Raw genomic sequence first — 24,142 nt, 5'->3', positions numbered from 1 at the left:
TTTTTCATGTTTACACATAAACCTAAAATGTTTTCCCCTTCGGTATTTATTTTCTGTTACTAGATTGTCACTCCCTGAAGTTTGCTAATCTGATGGAAGCTGACCTAATAATGTAGATTGTAAAAATGTCTCTCTGCTTTCTGCCCCGTAAATACAGTGTGCCATAAATGCCCATTGTATGCTTCAGTCATTCCAGTGCTTTTTGCTCTTTAATAGTATAATTGCCTCTTTTATTTCTTCAGGTTATCATCTGGGCAGAGTGTTAGTTCATAAGGGAGCATGAGGCACATCTGTGAGTTCCAGAGCTCAGCAGGATTCACCCCTGGGCTTTGGCAGGGCATGTGAAGCTGGGGCTGGCACCTCATTATTGCCAGCTTTATTGTTGCCTGTTCTGCATCAGCTGCCAATACTGCTGTGACATCAAACACTATTTTCGGTCTTCTTTTTAGCTAAACATTTTTTTTTTTCAAATAATAAGTAACTTATGTACCTATTTCTACAAAGGAAAAGACTATTTAATAGAGAAGTGGGAACGGAAAAGCAGATTTTAATGCTTTAAGATTTTAAAAACTTTTAAAATTAGTTGTGTGTGTGTGGTTTTTTTTTTTGTTGTTAAACTGTGTAGTTGTTTGAAAGCTAATAGTATTTGAAAACCACAGTAATGTGTATTACTGAGAATGCAATAGTACCAACTCCTAGAACATATCCTTTTTGCTGCTATTTTAAATCATAACTTGAAATGAAAAAAGTATGTGAATATAATTCAAAACCAAATTCAAAACCTTTCCACTTCAAACTGGCTACTGTTTTGATATTGCCAGAATTCTGATAATCTTAAAGGCAGGAAACCATGAATTTGTTTTATTTTCTTGCTTATGTAGTATCCTTCACTCCCATTGAAGATTCCTGCCAGTTTTTCCATTTAGCACCTCTATACATATTTATTTCATTTTCAAAGATCCCCTAGTTCAGATCCTCTTTATGTCTAGTTATTTTGATGCAGTAACAATTGGAGTTTTAATCAGTGTCTCTCCCTATTATTATTTCCTATTACACTTGGCCTTCTCTTTTGTTTGGAAATCAGATTTTTTTTTGTTTCAGGAAAAGATAAATGTAGCGTATCTCATACTGCAAAAGAGTTGAATTCTTGACTTTTGAATTTTATAAGTCAAATTCTAGGCATAAAGGTAACTGTTTTGGAAGAATTAGAATCAGTTATGTCTGTCCTCAGAAAAGTAGAGGTAGGGATGGTGGCATTCAGATCCCCTGTGCCCAGCATGGCTGGAGAATAGTAGAGATGGCTGTCTAAGTTAGAGGGACCTGTGGCAACTTTGCAAATTTCCCATGGCAAGGATAACTTACGGGGCGATGAGGAGATACCTGTATGCCCAGAGGGACATGGATGTAGCCAACAGAAAGTCAGACTTGCGGAAGGCTTGTGGCAGAGATGAGGATGAGGGAAGGAGCTAAGGATCTGGGTAGACCTACCTGTAGGAGAGCTACAGATGTTTGTGGATAAATGCTAATGACCTCCACCATCCTTCCATTCCTCTACCACACAAATCTAGCATTTTGTAATCTTTTGGAATTTAGATGCAGCCCATGAGGAAGGAGAAACCAGAAATTGAGATTACTCTGACTTGGCTGAAATTTAGTTTTCACCATTCAGCAGAATAGGAGTTTCAAAACAGAGATTAAGTTCAGTTGTACAGAAATAAACTCCCAATTACTTGCACACCTGTTTGTGCTTTGCCCTGGTACCCACTGCACTAGTTCCTTTGCAGTGAAGCCTCTCTAATCTTGCTGCTTTCATGGGGGAAGCTACCATGGCTGTTGGCAATACACGGCCTGGACATGTTGATTCTTCATAGTCTGTGTCTGCTTCATCGTTCCTGCTGTTTTCCAACCTGAACCTCTCCTTTACGCAGCCCAGTCCCCTCATAGCCTCATGTCTACCAGGAGACTTCTCAGCTTCCTGCCTAACTGCTCTTTCTTTGTGTATACTTTTCCCACTTACATTCAGACATGAGAGCTGTCTTCTTCCTCTTTTTTTGCCAGTCTACATCTTTACCAGTTTTCATGGTTCAGCCCTGACAGAGCTGTCATTCAATGACCTTTCTTTATTTTCATAGTCACTACAGTGTTGGATTATTATTATTATTTTTTAAATATTTACCACTTAGCACTTACATAGTGCTTTTTGTTTCTTGATTTTTGTTCTATGGCTGTTAGTTTTTTTCCCTCCAACTTGATGATAAGCTTCTTAGGAACATGGGCCATACCCTGTTTTCTCTTGTGTTCTCTTGAGTGCTAGCGTATGGTGGGTATAGAGCAGATACTGAAAAATTACTCGTTAATTAATGGGGCGGAAGCCATTTCTATTTACATTATGTGTATGAGATGAATTTTATCTTTATCTGTTTTATTCTTTTATGTATTTCTATGTCTCTACCACACCAGCAGTTAAATTAAGGAAGCAAGCAGTGGGTGGATGCACTGTTCCTGTCTCTGACAAGTACAACAAAGCTGACTTGCTCTATTTTTAGAAAGCTTGATGGTGTTAATTTTTCAAATGTCACTTAAGAATAGGTAGCTAAATAAGTACTCTGAGTGTTTTTAATGCAATGGGATACTTTTATAAAGGGGCCTCTGGAATATGGGTATCACAGATTTAACGTCTTTAGTTAACACTTGCTCAAAGTTATTGAAGAGATAAAGAGAGTTATTGCTCTGTCTTGTGTAATATTTTTTAATTGCTAAGTTATCTGTTGTTAATTAGGATCCCCTTTTTGATGTAGCTTCAGAAGAATGCTTTGTCCTAAATTCTAGCTTAGTGTTTCATTTATGTGCTTGGATAAGTTTCCTTCCCCATTCTGGACTTGACTTTCTCTGTCCTGTACTTTATTTCTTTATTCAGCATTAAGGACCTTTTCACAGAAGAGTCCTTCCCCGTTGGGTTTTAAAGACACTTGATCTTCTTTTCTCATGTTATTCTTCTGGCTATTATGTATAATTCCCTGGGGACCCAAAGCAGGCAAGAGACCTGGGAAGGAAGGAAGAGAAACCTGAGAGGCTTCAGGCACACAGGAATGTCATTCTCTTCCCCTTCAGCACCTTCCCCTAGTTGTGCATTGGTTTCCCCCAGATTCAGAGAAGAACATAAAACCCATTTTGCAGAAGTAGGCCATATGCCTCTCTTTAGGGATGACCTGTAAAGCATGTATTATTTTTCACATATTAAAAATATGTGCATCTGATATTTTGATATTTTTAAAATCTCAGATGGCACCTGACAAATAATTTGAGCTTTGCAGTGCCCTGTGTATAAGTCACCCTTATCTGAGGTGCTTTTTGGTTAAGATCTCAAAAATTTTCTCTCTCTTTCTCTCTCTTCTCTACTGGAGTGAACCTGAAAGTACCCTGTGTCACGTTAAAGTTATTGGCAAATGTGTCCTTATTGTGAGAATAAGGAAGAACATGCACTGACTTTTGAAGGAATGCCCACCTCATTCAGTGGCACTGCTTGCCAATGCATAATAAAAAAATAAGATAGAGAGGCTCCTACAAGGAGGAAAACAATACAACTGTATGTGTTCACTTGCTTTCTCATTTGCTTATTTACTTAACATGTTTTCAATAAGTGCAGAGAAGAAAAGGCACAGGGTACTATGCAAACAAATGGACAGGAGAGGGGGTCCTTTATGAGAAGGGTTCTTTAAGAAAGTAATTTCTAAGCTGGGACCTACTGAATTTCTAAGCTGAATTCCTACTGACAAGTCAGTAGCAATTAAAGAGCAAAAGAGTTGAAGAGATTGTTACAGTGAAGTTGAAAATAGCCAGGTATGTTGGAGGACCTGAAGTCTAGACAACATGGCACAGCAGTAGGGGGAGAATGGCAGAAGGAGGCAGCTTCATTTAGAAATGCTTATGTTTAATTTTTAAAAGATGCGTCTTGGGCTCTCGATTGGCAAATAGCTGTAGAAAGTGAAATAGTTTGTTTTGAAGAGTTAAAATGGTTGAAACAGCATCATTTTGTAAAGTTATATCTAAATCTTAATAGAGATGTAAAGAAAGATTAGAGATTTAAGATTTAATGCAGATCATGCCATGTGGTCAGTGGCTTTTATAAACATTTTTACTCAAGTTATGAGTGTTATATCTGGACATTTATTTAAAAGATTCTCTCTATATGTGTGTATATATATGTGTATATGTGTGTGTGTGTGTGTGTGTGTGTATATATATGGATAGATAGTCTTTTGGGTTTTTTGGCATTAATTCTTGAAGCTCAGTTTCTTTAGCATCCCCATATGTTTAGGAACCTTTTATAGCTTATCTCACTTGAGAATATAGCAATATATTTAAATTAGAGCCCTCCTTCAGAATCCTGAGTTTACTTTGGAAGGTGTATCTTTTTTTCTTTCCTCTCCTTTCCCTTTCTTAGCTTATCTTTTAGATAGAGTTACAGAAAGTGGTAGGAGCAGTTGTCTCTCCTAAATGTGGTACTGTGTTACCACCTCCTGTGCAGGCAGAGCCCTGTGCATTCCAAAGATGTCCTGGGAATGGAAACTAGACAAAGAGAGAGGAAGACTGGCTTGGCTAAGCTACATGGACATTCAGTTTGTGAAAGGATAAACTAGATATAAAGAATAAGAAGTGACAAATGGTTTGTCACTTAAATTTAAATCCAAACCTGACCCTTATTAAAGTGATCTGGCTGCTTTTTATTTGGGTAAATATATAATCTTTGATATGTTCTCTTAATGCTGCCTTTGTGCTAACCTGAACTTGGAGATCCTTATGATTGTCACTGAAGATACATGATATGGAGATGAAAGTTACCTTTTTAATTCCAGTCCGTAGTAAGCACATTGTTAAATGCTTGAAGGAAATGCAAATCAGAAAGGCTAGATGTCTTTCGGTAAGCTTACCATACTTTTCTGATATTTACTTTATGTAGAATATAATTAAGATAAATCAAATAACCAAGCTTGTAAAGGTGCTGTTGTGTAGATAAGAAGCAACATGGAGCCAGGGGCCTTTTAACACCTCAGTTCTGCCACGAAGAGCCGTGCCATTTTAGACTGAAAGCGTATAACCTTTCTGAACTGTTTCCTCATCTATGAAATGGAGTTTATGCCTACTTTATTAGGGGCATTTGTGAAGATCACATGTGAAAGTGCTGCACACGTATGTGTGGTCCCTAACCTTCAGATGAGTTTAATTAATTGTTGATCATACATGTATTATGTGCGGGGTTATGCTGGGCAAAAGAGTCCTAGCTCCTGCCTTTAAGCAGTTCACAGTTCAGTAGCTGTGCGACCTGAATCCTTTGTAGCTGCCTCATGTGTTGTTTGAGAAGCATTAGCAGTGCCATTTCTGCATCATGCTTCAATTCAATGGCCAGACCAGGCAGGGGTCATTCACAGGGTCCTGCCTCAGACAGAGGACCATGGGGCAGGAAGCAGACTGTATCGCCACCTTACTGGATAACATGTGATCACGCAACATGAGAATCATCTGGTTTGGCTGCTGTGCAAGTTGAAGTGGGGGATCAGTCTGCCAGAGCAGGATAGGTGGAAGAGAGCCTCCGTGATCACATGAATGATGCTGGAAATGCAGCAGAGTTGGCATGTAGAGATTGCTTGATGAAACTGTGATGAAGCCTGAACATAGAAACTGGTGGTATGTAGCCAGGTGAAATTTACCAAGTGGGTAATGCTTGGTATTGGTTTTGTATTATTCATTATGCATTTTGTGTATAAAAGGAGATAGTATTTTTATTCACTGACTTGGGTTTTGATTACACTTGCATCACACTAGGTTCTTTGATTAACTACTATTGTAGTTTTGTTCACACAATTCTTTTTACTCTTCTATTTTTTTTTTTCTCATTTCTGTGGCCTTTTCTTCCCTTTCCTTAATCTTGTCTGGTCTTTTCTGAACCCTGTGAACTGCTTCATACCCAGAACTCATCCACCCAACTGCTGAATATAAAATAAGTTGGCCTTTCCTCATCTTTCTTTCATCCCTCTAAAATGACACTTTATTACTATGCAGTAAACATGTATTAATAAATGTTTCCCTAATTCCAAACATAATATACATTTTGCAGGGATTTTAGAAGCGGTAGACAAGTACAAAGAAGAAAATTAAAATTACACTAATGCTTTGCACCTAAAGCTTTAATGTATCTGCTATCTCCTAAAAAATTATTTAGGAAATGTTTGGATTTTCAGTGCAACTCACATATATTTGTTAGATTTAGAAGATCAGCACCACATTTATTTATGATCTGTGATAATTTGGGACTAGTTTTTCTCAAGAATTTTAATGACTTTTTTTTTTTAACCTCTATCTGGCATAAGATGACTGTGTTTACTAACATTGATTCATTTTTGAGCCAAAAGAAGAAGCAACAAAGCATAAATTAGGAGATAAAAGAACTCTTTTATTTAGTAATTCCTGATACATTTTAGATGCTCATCAAATAGTTAATTTTCTTTTTGTTGCTTCTTACTTTTCCCTCCCTTTATTTTTTATACTCCTTACAGCTCACACCTTTAGCTAAGGAGTGGCATCCCACTGGGTCTCCTTGGGGTGCCTTATGTAGCTCATGTTAGAATTTGAGGATGGTCCCTGAGAAGACGTGCTTTATCTAAATTGAAGGCTCCTGATCTGGGGGTTATTTATATTTTCCAAAAGTATATGCTAAAGTATATTTTATATGTTTGTTTTTCTGGGAAGATAATCAGCCTGTGAGTTTTATCAGATTTTTAAATGATTCTGGGACCAGAAAAAAGATTCAGGATCTGAATCTAAGATCTGCTTGTGGCCTAGCCCTTGAATTCTTGTCAACTTGGGGCAAGGTATGTAACCTCTCTGGAAAGAGGAGTCACTTGTGCGTAAAGTACATGGAAATTATAAAAAATTTAAAGACAATTATGAAAATTGGGTTTAGTGGTTAGGAAAAAAGTCAAGGGACAGTATATTTCTAGTCTGAACCATATCAACTGTTGTTGTATTCTGAGGCTAACTATGAGCTATGGAATGCCGAAGACAAAATAAATACTGCTTTAAACTCTTGTGTGATAGATTTGGTAGACTATATGATAGATTTGGTAGACATTTCCTAATAGGAATTTCAAGCATTAGAATGAGTTTGTGTAGTATTCTTCTCATAAATTGGGTAAGATTTTTATTTGAATTAAGTACTTTAGAAGTGATCTTATTTGAATTTAAAACAATTTTCATTACCTGTGAAATATTCCATATGCTCAGAGTCTAAGAAATCCTAATAGGCCGTTAAAAGTGTAAAATGTCTTCCGTTCTTTCTGTCTGTGTCTCCTCTCCTCTCCATGCTTTTTTCCTGCAAATAATTTGTGTGTTTGCTGTAAAGTGTGTACTTAACCTTCAGCTAGTGTTTTCAGACCCTCTTCTTAGCCTGTGACATACTGGTGGGAAGTCTTCTGTCCTGACCCTTTTTTTTCCTCTCTAGCTCTGCCCATTCTTCATCTCATCCTCTGACTTGCACTCATTGTCTGCATGTTGGTTAACTGTCTATGGAACGCTATGATTAGTACACATATACAGATTTAACGCACCCAACTTTCATGATTTCTTTTTCACTTAGTTGCTGTTTTATTAAAAACTCTTTGAAACAAATATACAAACCCACAATGTAATGTATACCTGAATACCAGTTTTCCCAAGGTAATCCAATGTATAGGATGCTGTAGGTGAGTCAAAAGGACGTACCTGGGGAAGAACTCAAGTGAAGTGAGCAGATCCTTTAGACTGTGGGGGTGGGGATGGGTAGGTGTAATGATTTTAGAAAGTAAGGCATAGAAGGTTGAACTAAAGGGTCTCTCAAGGATCCTTCTGGCTCTCATATTCTGAGACCTAACAAACATTGCTTAGACAGAGATCACTGAGAACAAAAGGCTTCTCTTCATAATGGAGCTTGTTGTGATTCTCACTCAGGAAGCTTGGCAGAGGGGCCCATCATAAGACTGTCACCAGTCAATTAAAGTCAATGTCAATTAGAGAATATTAATTAAAATTGTAGCTTCCCTAAGGAAAAAAAAATTGATTCTCTGTCTCTATATATAGATTAGAAACATTGACTCTTTATTTCTGTATATAGATGAATAGAGATATGGTTCTTTTCCCAACCAAAAGAAAGACAATAACTAAATATTTCTGAATACATCTAACAATAGGAATCTAGTGCTTTTAGGTTCTCTGACTTCTTTTCAGCACCTCAGTACTACTAAACAGAACTTTTTCTTTTTTTTCTTGTTTCACAGTTTTCCTGGCCCAGAATCCTGTCTCCATGAGTCTCTTAGCTATCTATGAACGTAATTATCCCCCAGGGCTATAGCACCTCAACCCTCATCAGAATAAAGATATCACATGATCAAAATGAATCGATGTAAATAAAAAGTATTATTTCTGCCCTCAGTGCTTCTGATTATTGCATGTTTATCATGTAATTGCTGACTTCTGCATTGATTTTACTCATCATGATTTCACATCCTATTTTCAGAGAGAGACAATCCATTGAAGTCCAGAATATCAGAGATAGAATGGACCTTGAAGAACATATACTGCAGTGGTCCTCAAATTTTAGCATGCGTAAGAATTACCTGGGTGCTTAGGATACATGGTGTTGACTTTTACCTCTGAGATTCTGATTTGAGTATCTGAAGTAGGGTCCTTGAATCAGCATTTTAAGCGGGTACGACAGATAATCCTGATGCATGTGGTTCAGGGACCACATTCTATAGTTCACCAGAGCCCAGAGATTTCCACTGTGGCTCACCTAGAGTAGGCAATGTAGGCTTCTAATTGTCCAATCATCTGTGTCAGCAAAGTGACCAGGTGTACTACTCTTTGGCAACTGCTTTTGTAAAGACTACCAGAGACCTCCTGGTAGAGCCAAATCTAGTGTTGTTGGCTTGCAGGCTTCATGATAAACTGACTTACACCTACAAATTGATTTTTATAGCTTCTTATACCTGTAATTACCATTTTCCTCCCTATTACTCCCTTGTCTAGGTGCTTGTCTCGCCCTTCCAGTTATTCCTTCTTATTCTCTTTCCCCTTCCTCTGCCTACCACTCATTTGTAGGTATGCCCACAGAATTTTAGCTTTTATTTTTATCTTTTACTTGGATGATCTCTTGTTCAGTTTCACTACCTTGATGGCCCAGTTTTTTGTGATTTCCAGATCTTGCTCTTTACCTTTATTTATGGCTACATACTGGTCGTTTTCACCTGTCTGTCTCTCAGAACCTTCAAACTCAGTGTCTAAAATGGAACTGAAAGTCGTTTTCCTCCAAATACTTCCTCTACCTGTATTTTCCATTTTAGTAAATGGTCCCACCAGTAACCTCTCCAGAGTGCTTGACAACCAGAGTAGATTATTTTTTAAGACTCACCTTTCCTATATGACAAAATTATTTTCACTACCAATAATGAAATGAAACAAATAATGGCCAGAAAATATTTTTTATTGAAATCTGTTTGCGTATAATCATATCAGCAACAAAGTATTACAGTACAAAAAGGAAAATTTGTAAATTATAGTCATGTAATTATAATAATATAATAATTAACAAAAGGAAGGGGAGAACTTGTGAAGAAACTTCCAAAGGAGTGAACTCTGCAAATTTCAGAAAATAATTTGCAGGTAGAAGAACAAAATGGAAATATCTCAAATTGTGTTTCTTTCTTTCATTGTTTGTTTAGAATCTAATCTTTAAGCACAGGAATATGTAGCTGGAGAATATATGGGTCAGAGACAGAAACTGCACCTGAAATGAGCTCCAGTTCTTTCCAACAAACATGTATCAGAGTCCAGGCATATAATTACCTATCATCTGTAAATCCCATATAATTAGTGTTCCTTCTGAAATAACTTTCATGGGGCATACCACATTTATTAAAGTATAAGAAATGAGAATGTGTCAGTTCAACATTTACACATATATTGCGTAGCTATTACTAAAACTTAACGGTAACCATGACAATTATTGGGTACATAGACCAATACATTTTAACAGGGAGTAATTTATTAATGACGTTATTTACAATTGCTATTTCGTAGTGACAACAAGAAGTAAACTGACTTTTAGTGAGCTATACTATTATTTTTTAATTGATTGCAAATAGTACGCCCCATTGTTGTCTGAACTCACTCCCATACCCTTAATATCCACTGGATCTCGCCACTGGATCCTGCCATTTACACACTCACCTTAGGCCAAGAATTGTAGGATCATTTTTAAAAAATTCCTTTTCTCCTATGTTTTTAGAGTTTATTTTTCTGTGCAATTTCATTGTGTGGTTATTCATTTATTTTGAGACTTTTCTCAAAATAACTTATTTTATAGTAATGAATAAGTGGTTAACTTATTGTGTGGTTAATGCATTTATTTTGAGAATTTTCTTTTTGTTAATGTGAACATTTTAAACAAATTTTCCTTTGTCACTGTAAAAACTAGCTTTTTTGAGGTATAATTTTTATACAGGAAAATTGCCCCTTTGTGTGTTATACAGTGCCCTGAGTTTTAAGAAATGAGTATGGTGGGGATGTATGAAAGAGCCTGTGAACTTGCAGAAACCTAGTTTTGGAGCAGAGCAGGCTCTATGCCGGGACTTTGTGAGCGGAGTCCACAGTCTACGACCACAGTGCAGGTGCCAGCAAGTTTCTTCAGAAAAGCCTGGGACCAGCCACATCTCAGCAGGAACTGGCCCCAGGAAGAGGGTCACTTTGTAGCTGACAACAGCAATGATGCCTAGGGAGATCAGCTGGACCAAAGCCCTCCCCCTCACCAGAAGGCTCTTGTGAGCCTCTTTACAGATTGTCTTTTAATCTTCCTGGGTGGGAGTGCAGCTCTAAGAGACTGTCTTGAAGTCCCTGAGTCATCCAAAGGGGATCATTTAAACCAGCTGTTTTGGCAGGTCAGATTTCAAATAAATGAATGTTTAAACCAAAGGATTGTCTAAGCTGGAAAAGCTTGAAATATTGCTGATTAGCAAGTCTGTTCTCCTACTAGCCACTAGGATGGGGTTCCTAAGGATGATTACATCAACTATATAAATGAAAGAAGCTGCCGGGCGCGGTGGCTCAAGCCTGTAATCCCAGCACTTTGGGAGGCCGAGACGGGCGGATCACGAGGTCAGGAGATCGAGACCATCCTGGCTAACACGGTGAAACCCCGTCTCTACTAAAAAATACAAAAAACGAGCCGGGCGAGGTGGCGGACGCCTGTAGTCCCAGCTACTCGGGAGGCTGAGGCCGGAGGATGGCATAAACCCGGGGGGCGGAGCTTGCAGTGAGCCGAGATCCGGCCACTGCACTCCAGCCTGGGCGACAGAGCTAGACTCCATCTCAAAAAAATAAAAATAAAAATAAAAATAAATGAAAGAAGCTGTGTTTTCTTTACACAGTTGAATGTTTCAAAAGTAAATTTGTAATATGTCACCATAAAAATTAACCCCTGCCAAAGAATAGATTTGTAGCCTTACTATGTGATTATAAAAGTAACATAATAAATGCATGAGAAAAGATTAGATGTATATATACACCAACAGTCTTCATCTCTGAGTAGTGATATTATAAGTTATTTTTATTTTTATTTTTGTTTTTTTCCCCTTAAATTGTCTGAAATAAATTGCATATGTTGTAGCTAGGAGAAACAAATACTATTAAAGAATAATCAGCTGGCAAAAGAGTAATTTTTATTAGATATATTTGCATTATTAATACCTGTATAGGATACATTTTATACATATGTATATGATAAAACACATTTTACAGAATTTTATATCCTGCATTTTAATTATCTAATATTATAACATGATCAGTTTTCCTTTTCCCTAAGTAGTTTTCAAAAGCAGTTAGAAAAGTAGCCGTGTAATAGTTTTTTGATGAACAGTTTCTCTGTTGCTGGACATCTAGGTTATTTTTAAAATTTTACCATCTTAAGTAATGCTGTACTACACACATTTCTTTGTAAATCTTGGCATATTTTATTATTTTCTTGGTATATATTCCTTGAAATGGAATTACTGGGCTAGATAATAGGACCATTTTCAAAGTTCTAGATATTAAACAGTTTTAATTTCAGTGGTTGTTTGAGAGCCTTAATTTTAAGGACTGAGCCACATTATTACCTGGGTGTATAACCTTTTTGTTTGACAGATTTGTTACTTTCTTTTTTTTTTTTGAGATGGAGTCTTGCTCTGTCACCCAGGCTGGAGTGCAGTGCTGTGATCTCGGCTCACTGCAAGTTCTGTCTCCTGGGTTCACACCATTCTCCTGCCTCAGCCTCCCAAGTAGCTGGGGCTACAGGCACTCACCACCATGCCCGGCTAATGTTTTGTATTTTTTAGTAGAGGAGGGGTTTCACCGTGATAGCCAGGATCGTCTCGATCTCCTGACCTTGTGATCTGCCCACCTCAGCCTCCCAAAGCGCTGGGATTACAGGCGTGGACCACTGCGCCCATCCCACACTTGTTATTTTTTACTAACAACAGCAGCAGCAGTAATTAAACACACATGTGTACACATACACAGCTGTTCTCTCTAATCAAGACTTCCTCAGGCCATGCTCCCCTAAAAGTTTAGGATACCTATTGTCTGTTTTCTTTGGGGAAAGCCACTTACCATTCATAGTAGTTGCTCTCCTTTTGTGAATTCAACAGTCACAACTGGCTAAGAATGGCTTTGGTAGTCCTTTGGTGGGGTCACGTTATCCGTGAATATTATTACTTACCTATTATTCCATCATGAATAACCCTTGACATACCTCTCTGTAATGCATTTATTGCAGTTTCCTTAGTCTGGAGTATGGTACCACTTCCTTGCTGTTTAATTATTCTCCCTGTTTTTCCATCTCTCACTACTCAAACTGTCCACAATCTTTCCCTTTTGAGCCAAGCCATGTCTATCTCTTCCTTTTCTGACATCCAGTAGCATATGTAATCTCAATCAGAAATCTTACTTAGAGGCTTGTATCTTCTCTAAGCAGAGAGTTGTGGCCCACAATTCATGGCAGGGAGCATCATAATGGACTCTCTGTCTAAAGAAAACTCTCCCCACACATTGCAGAATGGGTTTTCTATTTGCACTCCTCACCTAATCCGTACAACACCTACCTCTAAAGTGCAGCTTTAACATCTAATATGATGTGTCCAACTTTATGAGCAAAACAGCCTTCTCTCCCCTATACGTATTTTGTAGGTGTCTCTCCAGTCTATTGTTCTATTGTTTCTCCAATAGAATTCAGCAAAAGTAGAATTTCTGTCAGAAGGAAATAGGGGGAGTCTGCACTTGGAATTTATGAAATGAAATGATGACTTCTATTAATGTTGAGAATCTCTTTTGCTGCTTTTGTGTTCTCCACAATGCCTAACTCAATGCTAAGGGCAAAACTCGCCCTTAGTAAATAGCTATTCTCTATTTGTCTATACTTCTGTTTCATCATATTATTATAATAATGCCTTTGGTGATAATTAAGTGTTGAAGAATATCTATTATAAAACACACTTATTAATCCTTAATGTCACAGACTGACCTTGTCATTGTATCAGTTTTTACTCACTGCAAGTAAATCTATCTTTCTTCATTTTTGAATTCATTCCAGTGGCGGAAACAAACGTAACTATAAAATGTTTATATTTCCTGAAGTTATAGTGAATGTGCATGCATCTTTTGTAATAATTTTTTTTTTATCTTGCTGCTTATAACATTTTCTTGTTTTTTTTTTTTTTTTCCACTGACTAGGGAAAGTTGGAGACTAATGAAATGCATGGCTATAAGATTCCTGGCCATAGTCCTCATATAAGCATCTCTGAATACAATGTGATAAGGGAAGGGAAAAATTAACAAATTCAGTTACAATATGTCTATGTTCCCCCTCCTTTTAACTTTAAAGCATAAATGGTGATCAGAGTAATGGTAATAACAATAGTTTCTGGATTCCAGTTTATTGCCAACATTTGTCAACTTTCATGTAATTCTTTTTTTATGGAAGGACAGTCATGGTGTTCATTGGCAAAGCTAATTGGGAAATTTATTTAACCTTTCTTTTAGTTGACTTTGAATTTTCTCCTACCTCCTCTGAAATACTATACAGAAATTTGGGGCAGTATCTGTAATTCTGAGAAATAGAAGAAAAGAAGGTGATTTTTAAGTGATTCTAGAATAAGCAGTGTTAAGTTTAAGACTTCTTTTCCTTCTGAACTTCGACTTTTATATTTCAGCACCTTTGATTTTAGGAGGAGGGCTTTTCAGCTATTGTAAAACTAGCTTATTTTGCTAATGTCTTCCTAGTCAAATTGGAAATATGTAATAAGCTTAGTAGCCCAGAGAAAGTAAGAAAGATAGAAGTTTGTGGGTTGATGTCCTTTTTGGAGGCAAAGAAGGAATGCTAGTTACTTTACCCTTGGTCAAGTTGGTAACAAAACCACGTGTTCCTATATTTAGCCTATAGACAGAGCACTTTCTGCTTAAGACTCTGCTGGCAATTGACTGCTCTTTCAAAGTAGGAATTACTTTCTACTGTACCTCAAAACAGAGGTAAAGTGGGGACTAGTAATTGCATTGAAAAAATTATGTTTAAAATATGTTGCTTGTGAAATAAATGATGATTGGAGAAAATAAGCTAGCCTACAAGGAATGGAGAGTGTGATGGTTAAGAGCATGCATGCGGGACCGGACTTCTTATATTCAAAATTTGATTCTGATAAGAGAATACTATTAACAACTCTATGTCGATAAATTTGTTAACTTAGGCGGAATGGACCAAATCCTTAAAAGACACAATTTGCCAGAACTCATACGAGACGAAATAATTTAAACAAGACTATGTCTGTTAAAGAAATTGAATTAATAATTAACTCTGGTTACTTTTATGTGTAAACTTGAGTGGGCTGTGGGTACCTAGATTAAACATTTTTTTTCTGAGTGTGTCTATGGGGTCTTTCTAGCTGAGATTAGCATTTGAGTAGTTGGACTAGGTAAAATAGATTGCCCTCCCCAGTGTGAGTAGATATCGTCTAGTCAGTTGAGAGCCTGAATAGAACAAAAAATGAAAGAAGGAGGAATTCACCCTTTTTTCCTGCCTTACTGTCTGAGTTGACAGGTCTCATCTCATCTTCTGCCCTTGGACAGAGATTTGCATAATGAGGTCCACTGGTTCTTAGACCCTCAGACTTGGACTGATTATACCCAAGCTTTCCTGGGACTCCTGCTTGTGGATGGAAAATCATGGGACTTCTCAGCCTCTGTAATCTAGTGAGCCAATTCCTCATAATAACCCCCCCTCCCCCACACAACACACTCACAGAGACATACCTTGTTTGATTGTGCTCCAGTGTATTATGCTTCACAGATATTACATTTTTCACACATTGAAGGTTAAGACAGCCCTGCATCTAGCAGGTCTATCAGTACTGTTTTCCCAACAACACATGCTCACTTTGTGTTTCTTTGTCACATTTTGGTAATTTTCACAATATCTCAAACTTTTTCATTATTACTCTATCATGATTTGTGATCAGTGGTCTCTTTTTTCTTAACTCTGAAGCTTTGCAGTGGTTAACAATCTTTGATATTACTGTTGTAATTGTTTCGGGATGCCACCAACTAGCCATACAAGACAGCAAACTTAGTAAATGCTGTGTGTTCCGACTACTCCACTAATCAGCTGTTTGCCTGTCTTTCTCTCCTCTGTTCTCCCTGTTCCCTGAGACAAAACAATATGGAAATTAGGCCAGTTGCTAACCCTATAATAACCTTGAAGTATTCAAGTGAAAAGGAAGAGCTACACGTCTCTTGCTTTAAATCAAAAGCTAGACATGATTAAGCTTAGTGAGGAAGGCATGTTGAAAGCCTAGATAGGCCAAAAGCTAAGCCTCTTGGTATTAAACACCCAAGTTATGAATGAAAAGGAAAAGTTTTTGAAGGAAATCAAAAGTGATACTCCAGTGGACACACAACTTAGAGTGAAACAGCCTTATGGCTGATATGGAGAAAGTTTTGCTGGTCTGGATAAAAGATAAAACTAGCCACAACATTAAACCAAAACCTAATCTAGAACAATGCCCTATCTTTTTTCAATTATATGAAGACTGAGAAGGGTGAGGAAGGCACAGAAAAAAGTTTGAAGCTAGCAGAGGTTGGTTCATGAGGTTTCGGGAAGGAAGTAGTCTTCATAACATGAAAGTACCAGGTAAAGCAGCAAGTGCTGATTTAGAAGCTGCAGCAGGTTATGCAGAAGATCTAGCTAAGATCATTGAAGAAGATGCCTACACTAAACAACAGATTTTCAGTGGAGATGAAAAACAGCCTTCTGTTGGAAGAAAATGCCATCTAGAACTTTCATAGCTAGAGAAGTCAGTGACTGGATCCAAAGATTCAAAGGACAGGCTGACTCTCTTGTTAGGAGCTAACACAACTGGTGACTTTAAGTGGAAACCAGCACCCATTTACCAACCTGAAAATCCTTGAGCCCTTAAGAATTACACTAAATCTCCTCTACCTGTGCTCTGTAAATGGCATAACAAAGTGTGGGTGATAGCACATCTGTTTATAGCAGGGTTTACTGAAAATTTAAAGCCACTTGTTGAGACCTACTGTTCGGGAAAAAAAGATTCTTTTCAAAATATTAGGGCTCATTGACATTGCATTTAGCCACCCAAGAGTGCTGATGGAGACATACAAGGAGATTAATGTTGTTTCCATGACAGCTAGTGAAACTGTATCCCCATCTCTCACCTTATAGAAAAATCAACTCAAGATGGATCAAAGACTTTAAGACCTGAAACCATAAAAATTATAGAAGATAACCCTCACAGCTTAGCTCCTACTTATGAGTGAGAACACATATTTGGTTTTCCATTCCTGAGTTACTTCACTTAGAATAATGGTCTCCAGTTCCATCTGGGTTGCTGTGAATGCCATTATTTCATTCCTTTATATGGCTGAGTAGTATTCCATGGTGTGTGTGTGTGTGTGTGTGTGTATATATACACACACCATAATTTCGTTATCCACTCGTTGATGGGTATTTGGGCTGGTTCCATATTTTTGCAATTGCAAATTGTGCTGCTATAAACATGCATGTGAAAGTATCTTTTTCATATAATGACTTTGGGTAGATACCCAGTAGTGGGATTGCTGAATCAAATGGTAGTTCTACTTTCATTAATAGTTCTTTAGGGAATCTCCACACTGTTTTCCATAGTCGTTGTACTAGTTTACGTTCCCACCAGCAGTGTTTAATTGTTCCCTTTCTACCTCATCCATGCCAATATCTATTATTTTTTTTTATTATGGCCATTCTTGCAGGAGTAAGGTGGTATCGCATTGTGGTTTTGAAGTGATTTCACCATTTGATAGCATTTACCCATATTTATTCATTCTGTGATCTATCAATCAAGGAATAACTTCAACTGTCAAGTCTTCTTGTTTAAGAAATATATTTCATAAGTATTGAAGGAAATTAAAAATGCTATTCCAGTGAACAGACAACTTACCCTTTTCATTCACAATTTGGCTGTTTGATGCATTTTATCACTGCCATGGATAGTGATTCCTCTAATGGATCTGGGCAAAGTCCATTGAACACCTTTTGGAAAGGTTTTATAATTCCAGATGCCATTATGAACATTTGTGTCATGGGAGGAAGTCAAAATATTAACAGGAATTTGTGAGAAGTTGATTCCAACCCTGGTGCATGACTTTGAGAGGTTCAAGACTTCAGAAGAGGAAGTCACTGCAGATGTGTCGGAAATAGCAAAATAGCTAGAATTAGAAATTCATATGGACCCTCCCCAAAAAGCCTTCATAGCCAAACAAGACTAAGTAAAAAGAACAGTTCTGGAAGCTTCACATTACTTGACTTCAAACTACACTATAAGGCCATAGTCACCAAAACAGCTTGGTTCTGGCATAAAAATAGGCACATGGACCAATGGAACAGAATAGAGAACCCAGAAATAAAGCCAAATACTTACAGCCAGCTGATCTTCAACAAAGCAAACAAAAAGGTAAAGTGGGGAAAGGACACCCTATTCAACAAAGGTGCTGGAATAATTGGCAAGGTACATGCAATAGAAGAATGAAATGGAGTCATCTCTCACCTTATACAAAAATCAACTCAAGATGTATCAAGGACTTAAATCTGAGACCTGAAACCATAAAAGTTTTAGAAGAAAATATTGGAATAACCTTTCTAGACATTGGCTTAGGGAAGGACCTCATGACCAAGAACCCAAAAGCAACTGAAACAAAAACAAAGATAAATAGATGGGACTTAATTAAACTAAAAAGCTTATGCACAGCAAAAGAAGCAATCGGCAGAGTAAACTGATAACCCACAGAGTGGGAAAAAATCTTCACAGTCTGTACATCTGACAAAGGACTAATATCCATAATCTACAAGGAACTCAAACAAATTAGCAAGAAAAAAACTATCAACCAAAAAGTGGGCTAAGGACATGAGACAGTTCTCAAAAGAAGACATACAAGTGGGCAATACACATATGAAAAAATGCTCAACATCACTAACGATCAGGAAAATACAAATCAGTACCACAATGCGATATCACCTTACTTCTGCAAGAATGGCCATAATAAAAAAAAAAAAAATACTAGATGTTGGCATGGATGAGGTAGAAAGGGAACAATTTAACACCACTGGTGGGAATGTAAACTAGTACAACTACTGTGAAAAACAGTGTGGAGATTCCTTAAATAAATGTTAATAAAAAGTAGAACTACCATTTGATCCAGCAATACCACTACTGGGTATCTACCCAGAGGAAAAGAAGTCATTATACAAAAAAGATACTTTCAAATGTGTGTTTATAGCGGCACCATTTACAATTGCAAAAATAAGGAACTAGCCCAAATGCCCATCAGTCAACAAGTGGATAAAGAAATTGTGGTATATATTCATGTATACCATGAAATAATAGCCATAAAAAGGGTTGAAATAATGGCATTTGCAGCAACCTGGATGGAATTGGAGACCATTATTCTGAGTGAAGTAACTCAGGAATGGAAAACCAAACATCGTGTGTTCTCACTCACAGGCGGGAGCTAAGCTGTGATGGTTCAAAGGCATAAGAATAATACAAGGGACTTTGGGAACGCGGGGAAAGATTGGAAGGGGGGTGTGGGATAAAAGACTACATATTGGTTACAGTGTATACTGCTCAGGTGATGGGTGCACCAAAATCTCACAAATCACCACTAAAGAACTTATCCATGTAACCAAACACCACCTGTTCCCCAAAAACCTGTGGAAATAAAAAAAAAAATTAAAAAATAATTTTAAGATCTTAGGAAAAATAACAACATAAAAACGGGAGTTTCCCAAATAAAGTGATTTCACCATTTGATCAGTGCATTCAAAACTTTATTAATATAATTTCTTTAAGTGCTTGTATTTTATGGGTCATATTTCAGTTTTAAGATCCAATTTTTACTTCTCATTTTTGCATATCTACAAGTTTTCTGAAAAAATCATAGGAAATTCCAGTAATATTTATACCCTAGTTTGACAAATGCTCAATCATCTTTATTATATTAAAAGCTTATTCTGTCTTTAAAAAAATGGAGCCTGAAGATGTGATTGAATTGTTGCAATCTCATGATAAAACTTTAACAAACGAGACATTGCTTCTTATGGATGAGCAAAGAAAATGGTTTCTTGAGATAGAATCTACTCCTGGTGAAGATGTGAACAACGTTGAATGACAACAGAGAATTTAGAATGTCATATAAACTTAGATGATAATAGCAGGATTTGAGAGGATTGACTCCAATTTTGAAAGAATTTCTGCTGTAGGTAAATGCTATCAAACAGCATTGCCTGCTACAGAGAAATCTTTAATGAAAGGAGTGTCAAAGTAGCAAACTTCGTTGTTGCCTTATTACCACAGCCAGGCAAGCTGTCGGTAACCATTAACCTGATCATTCAGTAGCGGTCTATTAGCAAAAAGATGATGACTCACTGAAGGCTCAGATGATCGTTAGCATTTTTAGTGATGAAGTGTTTTTTACTTTAAGATATGTACTTTTTTATATAATGCTACTGCATACTTAATAGACTACAGTATAGTGTAAATACAACTTATATGCACTGGGAAATCAAAAAATGTGTGTGACTTGCTTTATTGAGATTTTTACTTTATTTTAGTGGCCTGGAACCAAATCTCTAATATCTCTGAGGTATGTCTGTATGTATACATACAGTATGCCTGTATGTATATAGCGAGCCCTCCATATTTGTGGGTTATGCATCCATGGATTCAACCAAACACAGATTGAAAGTATTTTGGGAAAAAAATTTTAAAAAACCAACAATAAAACATACAAATAGAAACACAATACTATATTTACATAGCATTTACATTATGTTAGGTATTATGTGTAATCTAGAGATGATTTAAAGTATTTGAGAGAATATTTGTAGGTTACATGCAAATACTGTACCATCTTATATAAGAGACTTGAGCATTTACGGATTTTGGTGTCTGGGGGGTGTCCTGGAACCAATCTCAGTGGATACTGATGGGCTGAACTAATACAGGCGAAGAACTTAGAATGGTTCCTGACACGTAGTTAATAACCAATAAAGGGATGGATATTATTAGTCTACTATTATTTTTAAGAGAAATATCACTTGAAGCTTTCTTGAAGTGATGTTTTGTGAAAAAGAATCTGAAAAATAATACTACCACATTTTGTAGGATAGAAAAATCAAATGCTAATGTGTGTGTGTAGTTGTATCTGTGTGATGGAGAATTAGAAAATGTTAAGATACAGTGGCCAACTGGGGAGTAGCCTGTCTATAAGTTTCAATTTAGATTAAAAGCCAGAATACTCTGATCACCAAACCATACTCGTTTGTCAGCCAGCTTTGATCTGTGAATCACCAGTTGCAATCCCTGATGTAAGGTATACATGCATGAAACATAGCTTAGTTCTATAAAAAGACTGAGTATTTAAAGCTGTGCTATCTATCATGCTAGCCATTAACCACATATGGACGTCTAAATTAAAATTCAGTTCCACAGTCACATTAGGTACAATTCACATGCTGAATAGATACATGTGGCTACTAACTACTATGTTGAGTGGTGCAGATACAGGACAATTTCATCATTACAGAAAGTTCTATTGGATAGAGCTGACCTAATGGCTTATAAACATATTCATTTATTACTCTCTACCAAGTTATCTGTTCCTTGATGAGAAATCACCAAGCGAGATCTCGCCAGTAGACCGGTTATGCTCAGTACTGTAAGATTGGTCTTATACTACTTAGCTGTTAATCTGCTCCCCAGCAGCAGCTTACAAGTTTGTTTTTGAGGTTCCCCCAACCCTGCAAAGCTCTTGGTTTGGTGACTATAGGCCTCTGGCATTAGTTGATTCTCAGGTTGAGGAGAATATTTGATAGGGGAACAAAGTAGTTTATTTTCCCCTATGAACTTCAACGGATACATTATTAATGCCTAACCAGGCAAGAAGGGGAAAATTGATTTGGGGTATATATATGCTTGCATGTGAGTATTTTTTTTTACCCACTAGGAGAAATACATCAGTGAGAAACCTTAACCTTGAATATTCTCTATAAAATATATAAAAGGCATATTACCTTAGGAATTTTTTGCTGTGTCATCATACTGTTGTATCTCGTCGTGGCAATCAACATTTGCTATCACTAGAATAATGCTTTATTGTTTATAATAGGAAATAGCACAATTTTAACCTTAATGGTGATTTGAAGAATTTTTACTGTGTTAGTAAAATTCTAACCGGAGAGAGCTTGATCTGGTGAGGAGTTGATATAACAGATCAGATCCCTTAGAGCTATTCAGGTTAGTGGATAGGATTGTGTCTCTTTTGCCATTCATGATGGAGCCCACGTGTTACTCCTTAAGCAGAGAAAGTATAGAGGGAACGTGTATGTGCTGTGGTTTCTTTAGAAAGAGTGATAGCATCAAGTATTATATGTTTCATGGGAAGTATAAATTTATGCTTCCATTCCTGACTCAATAAATATTAGGGATAATTCTTTATATTTCCCTTTTTTATTGAGGGTTTGCATTGGTAATTATTCCTCAAATTAGCATAACCTAATTTGTTCTAGGCCTTGGGCTTGAGGACTAAGGCCAATTTTCATTGGTAAATTAATTTCAAATATTACCCTCACATTAGAGTAAATGCATCACTTCTCCCCAAGGGAAGATATGCAGAGGCTTTTTGACCTACCTGGAACAGCTGTTTGCTTAATCCTTTCTCCTGGGGCTGTGTGTTACAGTAGAAAGAAAATGAACATCATGAGACTTGAATTTTAGTCTTGGCTTTGATAAATGTTTTGGATTACTTTGTGCAAGCTACTTTATTACTCCGAGTCGTTCCTTATTTTGTGTGTAAAATGAAGGTAACAGCAGCAATGCCCACCTAATTTGCAAGAATGTTGAGAATAATACATGCAAAATTGAAACTGCTTAGAGCCCTCAGAGGAAAGATAACACATCTCATGTTCAGGTTTCATCACATTTCAGCTATGCATGCTTCATTGTTAAAGCCTCTTAGATGTTAACAATTATGGAGTCTGTTTAGATTTCAGGAGAATCTTATTATTGAAGTGGTGTTTGTGTGGTTTTTGTGTCTGTGTGTGTTCATGTGTTGTATTTCTTCTCAGTGATGTGAGTGGTCAGACTACCCGTAGGGTTTTTTAAGCTTCTGGGCAACTCTGAGGCAGAGTATAACTTTTTTTTTTCCTCAGGTGGCTAAAGCAATCCTAGTGAGACAGTGCATGAGTAATAGTAACAGAGGAGTTAAGCAGTTGTGACTTTCTGCTCCAATAGTAGAATGGTAAAAATCTTCGTTCTCTTTTTTGGTTTCTTGGGACAGATGGTCTTGGTGGCTGTTGACATTTTTCTATGGACTCTCTGGTGCCTCTTGTGCCCTTTGTCCCCTGTGCTACCCTGGTTGAGCCGGGGGCCAAAGAGTATCCATTTTCCTATCAGTTATTTTATGAAGTTTATCAGCATGTCTTTGCCTTCATTATCGTTTTATTTAAAAAATTGTGCCTTTAAATGTAATGTTTGCTTTCTTTTTTTTTTTTTTTTTGAGACGGAGTCTCGCTCTGTCACCCAGGCTGGAGTGCAGTGGCGCCATCTTGGCTCACTGCAAGCTCCACCTCCCGGGTTCACGCCGTTCTCCTGCCTCAGCCTCCTGAGTAGCTGGGACTACAGGCGCCCGCCACCATGCCCAGCTATTTTATTTTTTAATTTTTATTTTTGGTAGAAACGTGGTTTCACTATGTTAACCAGGATGGTCTCGATCTCCTGACCTCGTGATCCGCCTGCCTCAGCCTCCCAAAGTGTTGGGATTACAGACATAAGCCGCCGCGCCCGGCCTAATGTTTGCTTTTTAAGGTTCTTACAGTTTTCTCGTGAGGAACTAGGGATAAATTCCCAGCATTTGAGTCAGAGAACAGGATAACAAATGGCTGTATTTACTATGACATCCAACACTGATCCTCCTCATTGACTATTACCACCCTGTTTACCAGACCCAAACTTTAACATGTAGACCTTTTTCCTGCTTAACTTGAGTTTCTGGTCAAGTCAAGGATTCTGTAATCTCCCATTTTGTGGGAACTTTATTTCTTGTGTTTTGGGACTTAGCATGCTGCTTTCATATCCACTTCTTTCTGAAGTCTCAAGTTTTCACAAGTCCCTGAGACCTGCCGTGTCCCAGCAGATTTCCTGCAGAGAAGTACTCCTCTGCCTTTTCCTCCCATGACTCTTGAATTCTTGTAGTAATTTCTGAGAGTAACAGTGACAATATCTTATTTTCAGTAGAAAATACATTTATTATCTGATATGTCCAAGAATCTGTGTTGCAAGAAAGACACAGTGTATTTCAGCTGTTCGGTAACTTGCCTTACATTGTACATTTTGCCATTTGCAAAGCACTTTCACAGCATGTTTCTATGTATATATTTAACATGTGTGTGTATATACACATACACGTGGTAGAATTGCTGGTTCATAGCATTTGCGTATGTTTAGAAAATTGCCAAACCATTTTTTTTTTTTTTTTT

General features: G+C 37.3%; 1 protein-coding gene across 4 annotated transcripts in view; it reads left to right on the top strand.

The window, feature by feature from the left end:
* IGSF11 (immunoglobulin superfamily, member 11) overlaps positions 1 to 24,142 on the top strand; it is a 225,510-nt gene that overhangs the window by 159,305 nt on the left and 42,063 nt on the right. The window lies entirely within an intron of this gene.

The sequence above is a fragment of the Colobus angolensis genome, unplaced genomic scaffold, assembly GCF_000951035.1.
Source record: "Colobus angolensis palliatus isolate OR3802 unplaced genomic scaffold, Cang.pa_1.0 Scaffold190, whole genome shotgun sequence".
NCBI classification, from domain to species: domain Eukaryota; kingdom Metazoa; phylum Chordata; class Mammalia; order Primates; family Cercopithecidae; genus Colobus; species Colobus angolensis.
This window is presented reverse-complemented; position numbering and strand designations above follow the sequence as displayed.